The sequence below is a fragment of the Petaurus breviceps genome, unplaced genomic scaffold (assembly GCF_028583685.1).
Source record: "Petaurus breviceps papuanus isolate PSGF00001 unplaced genomic scaffold, PetGlider_PUasm1.0 151, whole genome shotgun sequence".
Lineage (NCBI taxonomy): Eukaryota > Metazoa > Chordata > Mammalia > Diprotodontia > Petauridae > Petaurus > Petaurus breviceps.
Window position 1 is genome coordinate 910,465 of NW_027185712.1, and position 15,998 is coordinate 926,462.

At 39.1% G+C, this 15,998-nt stretch overlaps 2 protein-coding genes across 3 annotated transcripts in view; one reads left to right on the forward strand and one right to left on the reverse strand.

Moving 5' to 3' along the window:
* HAUS1 (HAUS augmin like complex subunit 1) overlaps positions 1 to 15,998 on the reverse strand; it is a 251,400-nt gene that overhangs the window by 53,866 nt on the left and 181,536 nt on the right. The gene's annotated exons all lie outside the window — the stretch shown is intronic.
* The window catches only part of PSTPIP2 (proline-serine-threonine phosphatase interacting protein 2), a 90,873-nt gene that overhangs the window by 1,056 nt on the left and 73,819 nt on the right, over positions 1 to 15,998 (forward strand). The window lies entirely within an intron of this gene.

Consider the following 15,998-nt stretch of genomic DNA (forward strand, 5'->3'; position numbering starts at 1 on the left):
TCCTTCCTTCCTTCCTTCCTTCCTTCCTTCCTTCCTTCCTTCCTTCCCTCCTTCCTTCCTCACTTAAGACCAGCACTGCTAAGGACCCTGCAGACCTGAAATATATCCACTGGCAAGCTGCCATGAAACCCAACCATTAGAGTTGTTCCTTTGGTTCTTGATTTTTTTAGGCAGGAGGGGTTGTCTTCCAGAGTTCCCTAATAAAGTGAGAACATATCTGGGAGCTATGACACCTTCAACCATTACTACAGGATTATATCACTGAATATTTTACCAGCACAGTTCTATACCTGATTCATCCAGTGACCAAGAGAGATCACCTCTAGAGGGGGAAACTGAGATTTAGGTTAATAGAAGGAAAGTGGAAACAAATACTTCAAGATCTATGTATTACTATCATTAGGTATATATTTCACAATTCTTCAAGCTACAGAATACAAGGAGAAGGAGGAGAAATCCTCTTAGGGTCAGTGCCAGTTTCCAGTTTCAACTCAGAAAGGTAGCTATGACCCCTGTTTCTGTTGCAGAAGGTGACTAGTAACATGCACTTTCAAATGTTTCTTTCCGTGAAAGTTTTCCCCATCACTGATATTTTATTTATTGTAACAAGCAATTCCAACAAATATTTGCTAAGTACCCCACTATATTCAATGTACCCTCTGAAGAAGAAACTTCCTTCAGAAGCTGTTCAGCTCTGTTTTGTATTTCCCTCCCCTAACTGTAAAGGATAGATTAAAGGTATCTCTCAGAATTTCTATCTAGATTTTGTTTTTTTTTGTTTACACTGTCTTCTCCCCTTCCCCCTCCTCCCAGGACAGAACTGGATATGCTTGGGATGGTGACTTCTCTCTGCCCCGCAGTTAGGTCCACACCAGTCAAACTTCAGGGCTCAGAGTAAGGATCCAGATATGATACTACAACTGGCTCAGGAGAATAGGGCAAAGAGAACATGACAAGAACTTCATCTCCACCTGCTTTAGGATGGAGGCATCCTGTGCAGTGGACCACTTTCCTCACAACTATGTGAAATACAAGTATTATTGTGAATTGCACATGTGGAAACTGAGGCTCAGAGAATCTAAAAGTGACTTGCTCCCAGTTACCAAGCTATAATGTCTCTTAGTGGAGGACTATGAGAAAATATATCCCTTTTTAGAGGCAGGCTGGCATAATGCTTAGGTCAGCATCATTTGTAAAGATGAAAGCATTGTTCTTGATGGTCTCTAAGGTCCCTTCTAACTCAAAATCTGTGATTATCAATTCCTTCTGGGGCAAGTTCTATAGACAAGTGTCATTATCTCTGTATGTCTCCAGGCATTCCACTCGAGTACATAGTAGGAAGTATGTAGGGCGGATATGCTAAAGATTAATCGTTGACTTCCCTATTTTCCATCTTTTGCTTTAATCCCGAAGTTTCCCTAGAACTTTGGAATCCACACCCAGAACACTTTGCTAGACACTGGTCTGATTCAGTGGAAATGAACTGGTGTTAATAGGATAGCTTTGACTGAAAAATAAGATCTTTGTGGGGATAAATTGTAAAACAGGAAACACACTCATTGAGCAAACCCACTATTATGAAATCTCAGAAAAAAAAACCTGTTAAATGGTATATGCATTTACTTTATAAAAGAATTCACTGATGGGTTCTTTTTTTTTTTTTTTTTTTTTTTTTTTTGGGGGCAATTGGGGTTAAGTGACTTGCCCAAGGTCACAGGGCTAGTTTTTGCATCAAGTGTCTGAGGCCAGATTTGAACTCAGGTCCTCCTGACTCCAGGGCCAGTGCTCTATTCACTGTACCACCTAGCCTCCCCTAATGGGTTCTTTTAGGTCCTCTGTGCACTTGAAAGATTTGTTTACAAATAATATGATTGAAATGTCAATTTTGAGTCACATGGCTATGACAGACACTAAGGCCCAGGAGGGTTTCTGAGTTACTCAGGATCTCCAAAGTGTAGGGATATTTTGCTCCTTCTCATACTCATCTTACTCTGCTTCTATCTCAGTTATTTCATCAAGGTTTTATAGCATTCTTCTCTGCAGCATTTAACACATCTTCTCTGATTTTCATCCTTTTCCAGTCTCAACTGAAAATGGAATATTGTCCTCTTTCTGTGCTTCTTGGGAGACTTTCCCCATATAACACTATGGTAGCAAAACACAAATTTAGCTTCAGCTCAAACACTCTAACAACTGAGACAAGAAATGGGAACACATCTCTATTAAACCTCATTTCCTTGTAAAATTGTAGACAGGAGAACTGAGTTTATATCCAGGTGGAAGCAAAATACCTGATCTTTTTTCTTCTCTTGTTTGGTTTTATGTCCTCTTTACCATTTTTCATTCCATCTGATACAATCCATCTTTATAACCTGACTAATGTATAATGTGAAAGTATTTACAGATCCTATACTTGACTATATGCCGCCATGGGGGAGAGGGGAGGGAGGGGGACAAAATGTGAAACTCAAGGAATTGTGGAATTGAATCCTGTAAACTAAAAGGAAACAAACAAATTAATTTAAAAAATTTAAAAATTTAAAAAAAATTGTGGACAGGAATCTTTATTAGCAAAGGTGAAAGTACAAAATAGAGAAGCAGCTGATAGACCAGTAGAAAGAGTAATCAACAAATATGTATTGAGTCTATCATGGTACTGGAAAAATCACTAAGTGTGGAGTTAGAGATGGAAATTAGTGATGGTTCAAGTTCCAGCTCTGCCCTTTACTATGTGTGACCTTGGGCAAGTTACTTAAGCACTATGGTCCTCAGTTTCCTCATCTGTAAAATTGAAATAGATGACATCTAATTCTGCTTGTGTGCCTCACTTTTGGAAGCACTGAGTATCATTCTCAGGAATCAACTTAAGTTGTCTCCTACTCTCTCCCTCAATGCTTTCCCTCCTTCTAATAATAAAAATAACTCATTTATATAGGGCTTTAAGATTTGCAAGGCACTTCTCACACATTTTCTCATTTGTTCTTTAAAATGAAGCACTGAAGCAGGAAATGAATCCAGTAAATGCCAAGACCATCACTCTCATGTAATATTCTGTCTATCCAATGGACCTTCATATAAGCTCTTAGAGGGGAGGGACTGTCTTGGTATCCTTAGTACGTAGAATGTGGTGGGCACATTTTTTCCAGCTCCTTTTGCTTCCATAACAGATATCTCCTTGGCTAACCCCATGCCTTTAGTTATTGAATCTATTCCAGCCAGACCACAGATTCTATTATGTGAGTGTGTGTCTCTAATGGGTGCTGCCAAGATGGTGATGTTTCTTCATCTTCACAGAAGCATTGTGCATGGTGGAAAGATTCTTGGACGAGGTATAAATCAGCAAGCATTTATTTATTAAACACATCCCATGTGCTAGGCACTAGAGATACAAAGACAAAAATAAAATAATCCCTGCCTTCAAAGAGCTTACATTGTATTGGGACAAATAACATGTACACATAGGAGCAGATGCAACATTCATACAAAGTGAATGCAATTTTCAAGATGGGCAGGGGACGGCAGAGGAGGGATGGAGCAGATCAGGGAATGCCTTTTACAGGAGAAGATAGTATTTGAGCTGAAGTGAAGGATTCTAAATAGCAAAATCAAGGAGGGAGTGCCCTAAAGGCCTTGAGGCCAGCACACAGAAGCCACAGCGAGGCCAAAGTCACACAGGTGGGGGATAGAATATTATATCATGAGTGAGGAAGAATAGGAAGGCCAGTTTGGCTGGAATGCAGGTAGAATGGATGAAGGGGAGTAATTGTAATGTCCTGGAAAAGTAAGCTGGAATTACATCATGAAAGACTTTCAGTGCCAGAGGAGTTTGTATTATCTTAAAAATTTTTTTTTTAATTTTTCGAATTTTTGGAGGAGAGAAGGCAAGGCAATTGGGGTTAAGTGACTTACTTGCTCAAGGTCACACAGCTAGTATGTCAAGTGTCTGAGGCTGCATTTGAACTGAGATCCTCTTGATTCCAGGGCCAGTGCTCTATTCACTGCAACTTATACTTTTCTCAGTATGAGAATAGTTGAAGGGACTATAAATGTGTGTGTGTATATGTATGTATGCATACATATATATCTATATAGGAGGGTATATGGGCATATAAATACATATGTGAGTGTGTGTATATATGTGCACAGGTATACATAGAGGGCACAGGACCAATTGAATAGGAAGGGATGATACTTAAAAGGTGAAATTGAGAAGTGAGAGAGGAAGCTGCCCTAAGTTTATATTATCTTGGAGGTGAGTGGGAACCATTGGAGATTATTGAGCAAGACAATATGGTCAGACCCACTGTACTGTAGGAATAAGCCATTTTGGCACTTTCATGGAAGGTGAATTGGAAACAGGAGAGTCTTGAGGAAGGGAAACCAATTAGGAGACTATTGCAATAGTCCAGGGGAGATGTCATGAGTTCTATGTGTCTCTCTTTCATCATATGTAAAATAGGGATACTGATACTTCCACTATTTCACAGGATTGTTGTGAGGAAAGCATAAACCTTAAAGTGCTATGTGCCTATAAAGTGTCATTATATGAATTATTATTCGGTAGGTTTCTCTTTCTCACATCACCTCTATCTTCCTCAGTTTCCGTAGCTGTAAAATGGTGATAATAAGAGCACTTTCATCTCAAGGTTGTTGTGAAGACCAAATGAGAAAACATTTACAAAGTGCTTAGCACAGTGCCTGGCTATGTATCAAGTTCTTGTCCTCTTCCTCCTCTTTGTTTCTATCTTCCTCATTAGACTGTAAAATCTCCCCATGGTAGTGACCAGGTGCTCCATTTTCCCTGCCTTTCCATTTCAACTAGTGCTGGTTCTGTTCTCTTTTGGATGAGCTGTTGTTTAAATAGGGGCCTGTAGATAGTGTGGGTCAAGATTATGAAGTCAGTTTTGACCAGCCCCCAAGTTTCCCTTTTTTTTCTCCTTTCTTCCACATCCCACTGATGTTCCTCCCCTTTCTTCAGGTACATAATGCCTCTGTGTTCTCTTTCCCCATCATTCCTTTCCTCAGGAACTGTTTCACCCAATTAAGCTATTCGTACTTAAACTTTGTAAGAAGGTCCTCTTCTAAGCCCTCATGTGGTGCCCCCCATTGTAGGTCCTGTCAAACTTCTTCCCATTAAAGGAATTTCAGGCCTCATTTAGTAGGTACAAGATTTCCATTTTGTGGGAAAAAGAGGGAGAACCCCTGAAATCATTATATAAATAGCTGCTGCCTCTTCAAAGTAATACTGATCCGGTTTCACCAGGAGACATTGGAAATAACCAAACATTCCCAACACTGTCAAAAATAAATCCCAGAATGGGGAGAATGGCACAGGTAGCAGGCAGGCAAGCTGGTTTCTACACGATGGAAAGATCTCCAGCCTTTTGGTTTACAGGCAGCTCCTTTCTTATTCAACAAGCAGCTGAACAAGCCTCCTAAAGAATTCCTCCTTGGCTTTTTCTGGTTCTGGTTCTTCTTACTGTAGAAAGCTGGATGTCTCCTTATTTGAATTCCTGTTGCTAAGGCCGATTGACTTGCTCGTGCTCTCTCTCTTGACATTTTCAAATCTGAATAAACCCATGGAGCCTTGGAAAAAGGTCATAGGGTCAGAGATTCAGTGCTGGAAAAGAATTTAATTTAATATGATCAGAATGATCTATTCTACATTTTGTAATGCTTCCTGTCTCTTGTTTGACCATGAATTCTTCCCTTCCCCATAGATCTGACAGGTAGAATATTCTTTACTCTTCTAATTGCTTCATTGTCTGTGGTACCTTTTACTGAAAAGATTTTTTAAAATTAAATTTTATGTTTATTTTTAGTTTACATCATTCATTTCCACAAGATTGTGAGTTACAAATTTTCTCCCCATATTTCCCTTGCCCACCACGCCAAAACAGTGATCCCACTGTATACCTCTTCCCCCAATGTGCTCTCTCCTATATCCTCTCCCATACCCCCTCTGACTTTCCAGTAGGGCAAGATGGATCTCTATACCCCAGTGCCTGTATATCTTATTTCCCAGTTGCATGTAAAAAAAAAAAATATATATATATATATATATATAATATTTTATTTTAAAACTTTGAATTCCAGATTCTTTCTTTTCCTCCTTCATCACCCCCCCCTCCCCGTGGGAAGATAAGCAATTCAATATAAGTTGTACATGAGTAGCTACGCAAAACATTTCTATAGTGAACATATTCTGAAAGACTGACTATATTTCCCTCTATCCTATCCCACCCCCACTTGTTCTATTCTCTACTTGGACCCTGTCTCTTTCCAAAAGTGTATGCTTCTAACTTCCTTCCCCCCCAATCTGCCCTCCCTTCTATCATCCCCCCTCTCATCCCTTTCCCCCTTACTCTTCTGTAGGGTGAGATACCATATTTAGTGTGTATGTCATTCCCTCCTTAAGCCAAATTCAATGATAGTAAGGTTGACCCATTTCCTTTTGCCTTCCTGTTCTTCCCCTCCATTGTAACAGTTTCCTTTGCCTCTTCTATATGAGATAATTTACCCCATTCTGTCTCCCTATCTCCTCTCATTATATTCCTCTCTCACTTCTCAATTCTATTCAATTGGTCCTGTGCCCTCTATGTATACCTGTGCACATATATACACACACTCACATATGTATTTATATGCCCATATACCCTCCTATATAGATACATATGTATGCATACATACATATACACACACACATTTATAGTCCCTTCAACTATTCTCATACTGAGAAAAGTATAAGTTGCAATTACTGTTTTTCTATGTAGAAATGTAAATAGTTTGATAAGTTCCTTATGATTTCTTTTCCCTGTTTAGCTTCTCATGCTTCTTGTATCTCAATGTCAAATTTTCTGCTCAACTCTGGTGTTTTCATCAAGAATGCTTGAAAGTCCTTTATTTCATTGAATTATCATATTTCCCCCTGAAACATGATACTCAGTTTTGCTGGGTAGGTGATTCTTGGTTTTAATGCCAGCTCCTTTGATGTGCAGAATATCATATTCCAAGCCCTTAAGTCCCTCAGTGTAGAAGCTGCCAGATCCTGTGTTATCCTGATTGTGTTTCCACAATATTCAAATTGTTTCTTCTTGGCTGCTTGTAATATTTTCTCCTTGATCTGGGAACTCTGGAACCTGGCTATAATATTCCTAGGAATTTTCTTTTTGGGATCTTTTTGAAGAGGTGATGGGTGGATTCTTTCAACCTCTATTTTGCCCTCTGATTGTAAAATATCAGGACAATTTTCCTTGAGAATTTCTTGAAGGATGATTTCTAGGTTCTTTTTTTGATCATGGCTTTCAGGTAGTCCAATAATTTTTAAGTTATCTCTCCTGGATCTATTTTCCAGGTCAGTGGTTTTTCCAATGAGATATTTCACATTGCCTTGTATTTTTTAATTTGTTTGTATCTATTTAATAGTATTTTGATTTCTCATAAAGTCACTAGCTTCCATTTGCTCCAGTCTAATTCTGAAGGAATGATTCTCTTCCGTGAGCTTTTGAGATTCTTTTTCCATCTGGAAAATTCAGCTTTTGCATTCTTCTCCTCATTGGCTTTTTGAGCCTCTTTTGCCATTTGAGTTAGTGTAATATAATGCCAAGGAAAGGCAACTTCCCAGGTTCAAAATACCAGCATAGGTGCTCTCTATTTTATTCAGTGACAAACCAAGAACAGAGAAGATCAAAACATGACATCATTCAAAATACAGCATTTACTAAGTGTGATTAAATAATCTCCAAGGACTACCCCACCCCAAGACCTTCCGATCATTCAATCAATTACAAAGTCTCTGTTCTAAATACTTCTCCACCCCTAGGCTATACCTTAATTAAGTCCACCACAAAACCCCTCTTCTCAAATGGAGATTAGTTTCCAAACATAAGGTCAAAAGTTCCCCACCCCTGGATCACAATTGAATCTACCCCAGAGTTACATCAAGTTTAAACACAGCACTTAATACCCAAATGGAGGTCTTTTCTTCATCTTGACACGAGGCAAGTTCTCAGCAATCTTAGTTCCTGGGGAGACAAGGCTTAGCAAAGCCACAAGATACATTGACAGTCCCTTCATGAATTTATCCTCTGTCTGTAGAACAGTCCTAGAACCCCTGAACACATTAGCAAAGCCCTCTCCCAGGATTTCTGTAAACATACAACAAGAAAATCTTTCTTCAGGGCTTCTGAACCAACAGAAAGGCTCCCAGACCCCTGCAACAACAGCACTGTCCCTCACCAGTGGACAGTATTCACTCTGTCTGCAGGACAGTCTCCAGACCCCTGCAACAACAGCACTGTCCCTCACCAGTGGACAGTATTCACTCTCTGTCTGCAGGACAGTCTCAGGGCTTCTAAACCAAATGCCAGGTTCCAGGACTTCTTCAACAGGACAGTCTTTCACCAGTGGACAAATCTGGCAAAATAACATCAAAACAGACAGACAAAGTACCAGCAAAACAGCCATGTCTCCTCAGTCCTTGGCAGCTCAGGGGGCAGGTCTCAAAAGTCCAGGGCAATTCAAAGCGGCCACCAGCAATTCTCTTAGTCTCTCACTCTCCACGAGGTGCTGCTTCCAAAAAGATCTTCCGCCTCTCTCTAGTGTCTCTCCAAATCTACATCACCAGCTCCTCCCAGTTCAGGACTTTCTTTTCACATCAACAAGCCCATCCCACAGGTGGGATTAACAAACTCTGGGTTTTAACACAATCAATTTGAAAACCAAGCCAATACAGGGGAATCCTTAATTGCCATTACTATCACAGTTAGTCTATTTTATAAGGTGTTATTTTCTTTAGTCAGGTTGTTGACTCTCTATACATGATTTTCTTACATCATTCTCATTTCTCTTCCCAATTTTTCCTCCACTTCTCTTATTTGGTTTTCAAAATCCTTCTTAAGCTCCTCTATAGCCTGTAACCAATTCATATTTTTCTTGGAAGCTTTTGGTACAGGAGTTCTGACTTTGTTGTCTTCCTCCTGTTCCATGCTTTGATCCTTTTTGTCCCCAAAATAGGAGTGTAATGTCAGATTGCTGAGCATGCTTTGCTTCCTTTGCTTGCTCATGTTGCCACTCAATTACTTGACTTTTGAGCTTTTTGCCACAGTAGAACTCTGCTTCCAGAGAGGACAGCTTTGTCCCAAATCACTGGGGTTTTCTCAGCTGCAGGAGCTATTAGTTGGCTGCCCTCTCTGAAGTCTCCACCAGGCTGCCAGGCTGTCTTCAGCAGGATATTTATTTCTCTCTGTCATTTGGTGGGTTCTGGAGCCCTAAAGTTTTTTTTACAGTCATTTTGTATAGGTATTTGAGGTGGTTATGGGGGGTGTGCAGTGAGTTTTCCTGTTCTTGGCTTCCATGTATGGTACCTTTCAGCAAGATGTAATTTCCTTTCTTATCTCTTTTAATTAGGTATATTTTTTGCTTTTACTTGTCTAAGATCAGGATTGCTACCCATGCTTTTTTTTTAACTTCTGCTGAAGCATAGTAGATTCTGCTCCAGCCCCTTACCTTTACTCTGTATGTGTCTCTCTGCTGCAAGTGTGTTTCTTATAAATAACATATTGTAGGATTCTGGTTTTTGATACATTCTACCATCCACTTCAGTTTTATGGGAGAGTTCATCCTATTCACATTCATAGTTATGGTTACTACCTATATGTTTTCCCCTAGCCTCTTCTTCCTCCTATTTGTCCTTCCCCTCCTTTCACCCTTTCCCACCTCACCAGTGTTTTGCTTCTGTCTACTGTCTCCCCTGATCTGCTCTCCTTTCTCTAAGTCCCCACTCCCTACCTCTTTTACTTAATCTCCTCCCCCCTACTTCTCAATTGAGTAAGATAGATTTCTATATTCAACTGATTGTGTATATTATTCCCTCTTTGAACCAATACTGGTGAGAGTAAGGTTCAAGTCATACCTTTTGCCCACTCTCCCATCTTCCCCTCTACTGTAAAGGTCTTTCTCATCTCTTCATGTGAGATAATTTATCCCATTCTACCTCTCCCTTCCTTCTTCACCCATTGTACCCCCTCTTTCTCATCCCTTAATTATTTTTATGTCATTCCCTCAAATTCACCTTATACCCTTACCTCTGTCTATGTATATGCTTTCTATCTGTATTGTTACAGATACAGAAACACTTTTTAAGTTACAAGTATCATCTTCCCATGTAAGAATGTAAACAATTTAGCTCTATTGAATCCCTTGTGTTTTCTTTTCCCTTTTCACTTGTTTATGCTTCTGTTGGGTCTTGATATAGGAGGTCACATTTCTGGTTTAATTCTGGTCTTCTCCTTATGAAGGCTTGAAACTCTTCTATTTCGTTGAATGACCATTTTTGCCCTTAATGTATGATGCTTAATTTTGCTGGGTAAGTGATTCGTGGTTGTAGTTCCAGCTCCTTTATCTCGAGAATATCATGTTCCATGACCTCTGATCCTTTATTGTTATAGCTGCCAAGCCCTGTGTTATCCTGATTGTTACTCCCCAATATTTGAGATATTTCTTGTATTTTTTTCCCTTGACCTGAAGTTTTGAAATTGGACTAAATTTGGGGGTTTTATTTTGTGATCACTTTCCTGAGGTGACTGGTGGATTCTTTCAACACCTATTTTGCCCTCTGATTCCAAGATGTCAGGGTAGTTTTCCTTGGTAATTTCTTGAAAGATGCTGTCTGGGTCCTCCTTTGGATTGTGTCTTTCAGGTAGTCTGATGATTCTGATATTGCCTCTTCTGGATCCAGGTCAGTTGTTTTTCCCATGAGATATCTTACATTTTCTTCCATTTTTTTCATCCCATTGAATTTGATTGATTCATGATGTCTCATAGAGTCATTAGCTCCCATTTGCCCAATTCTAGCTTTTGAGGTATTATTTTCCTCAATTAGATTTTGTACTTTCATTTCCATTTGGCCAATTGTACTCTTTTGTTTTTTTCCTGTGGATTTTTGTATCTCCTTTTCCATTTGGCCAATTTTACTTTTTAGGCAGTTTTCTAAGCTTTTGGCTCTTTTTTTCTTCCATAATTCTCTTGCACCACTCTGATTTATTTTCCCAATTTTTCTCCTACCTCTCTGATATGATTTTTAAGCTCCTTTTTGAGTTCTTCATGACTTTTTTCTGGACTTGAGACCACTTCCCATTTTTCTTTGGGGTTTTGCTCATAGTTTTGATATTGTTGTTCTCTTCTGAATTTGTGTTTTGGTCTCCTCTGACACCATAATAACTTTTTTTTTGGAGAAGGGAAGGTAGAGCAATTGGGGTTAAGTGACTTGCCCAAGGTCACATGGCTAGTTTTTGTGTTAAGTGTCTGAGGCTGGATTTGAACTTGGGTCCTCCTGACTCCAGGGCTGGTGCTCTATTTACTGCACTACCTAGCCACCCCTCATAATAACATTCTATAATCAGATTCTCTTTTTTTTGCTCTTTTGGGGGAGGGACTTTTTCTTTTCTTTTAAATTTGAGCTCTGCTCCCATGCTGGAAGTGGCACTGTCGTTGGCTTCTTATGCGAGTGACTGCAGTCTTTGACTGTTTACATAGTTCTGTACTGATGTTGTCCTGAGGCCCATTGGACACCCTCATGCGTGGTGCTGTGCTGAGGATAGAAGAGACTTTAGAGAACATTTGTTCTTTATTTTACAGCTGAGGAAATAGAAGCCCAAGAAGGTTAAGTAACCTGTTCAAGATCAAACAAGTAATAAGCATCAGAAGTGGGATCTAAACTCAGATAATCTGATTCCAAATCCTAATGAGGCTTGTATACTTGGAAGGAACAACCAAATTCATTTGCACTCAGATGATAATAATAATACTCTCTCAAGTATGCACAGGGCTTTAGGAACTTTAATACATTTTCTTATTTGATCCTTAAGTCTATGAGATAATTAGTAGGGAAGATATTATTATTTCTCTTTTATTATTTAAAAAATTTATTTATTTTTAGTTTTCAACATTTACTTCCATAAGATTTTGAGTTTCAAATTTTTTCCCACCTCCCACACCCATCTCTTCCCTCCTCCCCAAGATGGCATGGAATTTGATATAGGCTTTATTTATTATTCATTCATATTAAACATATTTTCACATTAGTCATGATGTAAAGAAGGATTAGAACTAATAGGAGGAACCACAAGAAAGAAGAAAAAAACAAAACAACAAAAGGAGAACAAATAGTATGCTTCTCTCTACATTCAGACTACAAAGTTCTTTCTCTGGATGTGGATAGTATTTTCCATTGTGAATCTTTTGGAGTTGTCGTAGATTTTTGCATTGCTGAGAAGATTTAAGTTTATTAAAGTTAGTCATTGTGCAATGTCGCCATTACTGTGTACAATGTTCTCCTGATTCTGCTTATTTCACTCAGCATCATAGACTTTCCAGGTTTTTCTGAAGTCTACCTACTCATAATTTTCTTATAGCACAATAATATTCCATTACATTTATATACCACAGCTTGTTTAGCCATTCCCCAATTGATGGACACCCCCTAAATTTCCAATTCTTTGACACCACAAAATGAACTGCTATAAATATTTTTGTATAAGAGGGTCCTTTTCCCATTTTTATGATCTCTTTGGCATACAGATCTGGGAGTGGTATTGCTAGGTCAAAGGGTATGTACAATTTTATAGCCCTTTGGACATAATTCCAAATTGTTCTCCAAAACATTTGGATCAGTTCACAACTCCACCAATAATGCATTAGTGTTCCAATTTTCCCACATCTTCTTCAACATTGATCATTTTCCTGTTTTGTTATGTTAGCCAATGTGATAGGTGTGATGTGATACTTCAGAGTTTTTTTGACTTGCATTTCTCTAATCAATAATGATTTAGAGCATTTTTCTTTCTTTTTTTTTTTTTAAAGCAATTGGGGTTAAGTAACTTGCTCAAGGTTACATGGCCAGTTATTTCAGAGTGTGGTGCTAAGTATCAGAGCCTGGATTTGATCCCAGGTCATCCCAACTTTGGGGCTGGTGCTCTTACTCGCTGTGTCACCTGGCTGCCCCTAAGCAATTGGGGTTAAGTAACTTGCTCAAGGTTACACTGCCAGGTGTTTCTGGGTGGGTACTAAGTGTCTGAGCCCGGATTCGATCCCAGGTCATCCTGACTCTAGGACTGGTGCTCTTTCTCGCTGTGCTACCTGGCTGCCCCTAGAGCATTTTTTCATATGACTATAGATAGCTTTAATTTCTTCCTCTGAAAACTGCGTGTTCATAGCCTTTGACCATTTATTAGTTGGGGAATGATGTGTATTCTATTTTTTTCTTTTGGGGGGGGAGGTAGGGCAATTGGGGTTAAGTGACTTGTGCAAGGTCACACAGCTAGTAAATGTTAAGTGTCTGAGGTCAGATTTGAACTGATGCTCTCCTGACTCCAGGGCTGGTGCTCTATTCCCTGTGCCACCTAGCTATCTCAACTTGTATTCTTATAAATTTGATTCAATTTTCTATATACTTTAGAAGTGAAGCCTTTATCAGAGACACTGGTTGTAAAAATTCTTTCCTAATTTTCTGCTTCCCTCATAATCTTGGTTGCATTGCCTCTGTTTGTACAAAAACTTTTCCATTTAATGTAATTAGAATTATCTATTTTGCATTTCATAAAGTTCTAGATCTCTTTTTTGGTCATAAATTCTTCCCTTCTTCATAAATCTTACAGGCAAACTATTCATTGCTCTCCCAGTTTGCTGGTCCAGTGCTCTTACTCTCCTCACCCACTTCCTTAGTTACTTATATGATCTGAGTTCCTTAGACCAGGGGTCTCCAAACTTTTTGATCATGTATCCCTAGCTCCTGATGTTGTGAAAACCTGGGTGACAGGAAGAATGGTGGTGCTCTCTGCAGTAACAGGAAAATTTAGAAGATAGGTAGGTTTTGGTAGAAAGATAATGTACTTATAACTTCCTCTTTATAACAAGTCACTTGTGGCTGTTCATCCTAGGAAAGGGGGCCCCACTAACAAAGCTGGCAACAGTATAGGCAATTTTTGCTCCCATTTCCTTCCCTATCCTTTTTCCTCCATCCCCCCATAGTACCAGATTAAAGAGCAGAGACAGGATATGTTTAATTTTCAAGATTTTGTGGACAAGAAACAAAATAGGGCTCTCCTGAGAAAGACTCAGAGTAGAGTATTCAGAAACTCTGAGGTGGTCAGAAATGCAAAACAGGAACCTTGGAAGACTTGAGCAGTGGCAGTGAGTAGCAACCATGACCAGCTTCGTGTCACAGCACCAAATATGTCTCAGACCAGGACAGCTCAGGCCCAGGAGCTCTGAAGTCCCTAGTTTTCTGTTGCAAGATGCCATAGCAATCCTTTAAGATTCAATGTTCTATACCTCAAAGATCCAGGAAAGACCTAATCCTGGGAGATGGAGCTCATCTCAGGAATCATGGGGACCCAGGGCAAGATCAAGCCATGTGAACCACCTCACCCAAAAATACAACAAAGGGAAAGGTCTGGTTCTGGCACAAAGACCCAATGCAAGAAGATAAGATAAGCACATTAAGAAGGATACCAACTCATATTTAAAAAATTATTATAAATCTAAAGACTCTCCCTCCTCTACCAAGAACCATTGACTAACTGTAACTATAATTGTTCAAAGGAAAAAGTGAATTATCAGCAAGGGCAAACATGGATAGCTAGAAGAAATGATCCAAGAGCCCCCCCTTTCTCTCTCTATTCTCTTCTGTAAAATTGTTAGATCTTTAAAAAAAGAAAGAAAGAAAGAAATGACCCAGGAAATTAAAAATAAAATAAAAACTCTTGAGGAAATTTAAAAGAGAATAAGTAACTGTGGCGACTAGGTGGCACAGTGAGTAAAGTGCTGGCCCCGGGTTCTGGAGGACCTGAGTTCGGTTCTGGCCTCAGACACTTAACACCCACACAAAATCTAGCCATGTAACCTTGGGCAAGTTACTTAACCCCAACTGCCCTCAAAAAAAAAAAAGAGAGAATAAGTAACTAAAAAGAGGAAGTGGTCTGATCTGACTGTTCTCAACTTTGGCATCTTAAATGCCTTTTCAACACCTATTAAGCATGTGGAAGATTGAGGTGTTAGCATCCTGATAGGATTGATAATTCCTTTGCCATTAATGTTGAAAATAGATTAGAGAAATAATGACACATCTGATCTAATTTCAGTTTTTTTATTGTCCTGCCAGTTTTATTGTTGAATAATTTGGGCATGACGTGACTCAGGTCTCATGCCAAGCTTTTTTTATTTTCTTGCTTCCATTGCTTTTTGCTGTTTAAGAAATAATACCAGTCACAATCTTTTGCCATCCTCCTGTGTATTATTTTGTAAATGTGTTGATATTTTAAATAGTATTGTCCTTGGTTGCCATGTTTCTCCACTTGATAAGTGCTGGTTAGGTGCTTTCTTTTTGCTTCCTTGGGGTAACTGTCTTATCTAAATTAATTTTTTTACAGGAAATTGTAATTATTTTGTACTGGAACTCTAAATTTATTGGTATAAAGAAATTCAAGTGAGCAAACTTCCTTTATCAAATTGGGTTGGCATTTAGCCTGCAACTTAGAGTCTTATAGAGTTGTCTGAGGCACTGAGAGGTTGAGTGACTTGAAGAGAGCCACACAGACAGTATGTATCAGAGGTAAGACCTGAACCCAGGTCTTCCTGTCTTTAATATTGTTTCTCAGTTCTACTATATTATCTCTCAGTCAATAGTAATAATCAAGGGAAATTAGAGAAAGCTAGGTGCACTGTGAACAGTGTTCAGCTTCAGACACTTGCTAGTTGTTTGACTTTGGGCAAGTTACTTGACCTCTATCTGCCTCAGTTTTTCCACTGTAAAATGGGCATTATGATTGTACCTACCTCTCAGGGTTGTTGTGAAGATCAAATGAGATAATATTTGTAAAGTGCTTAGCACAATGAAACATAGCACATACTTAATAATTGCTTATTCTCTCCCCACCCCCTAATAATTTGATCCCTTCCTTCCTTCCTTCCTTCCTTCCTTCCTTCCTTCCTTCCTTCCT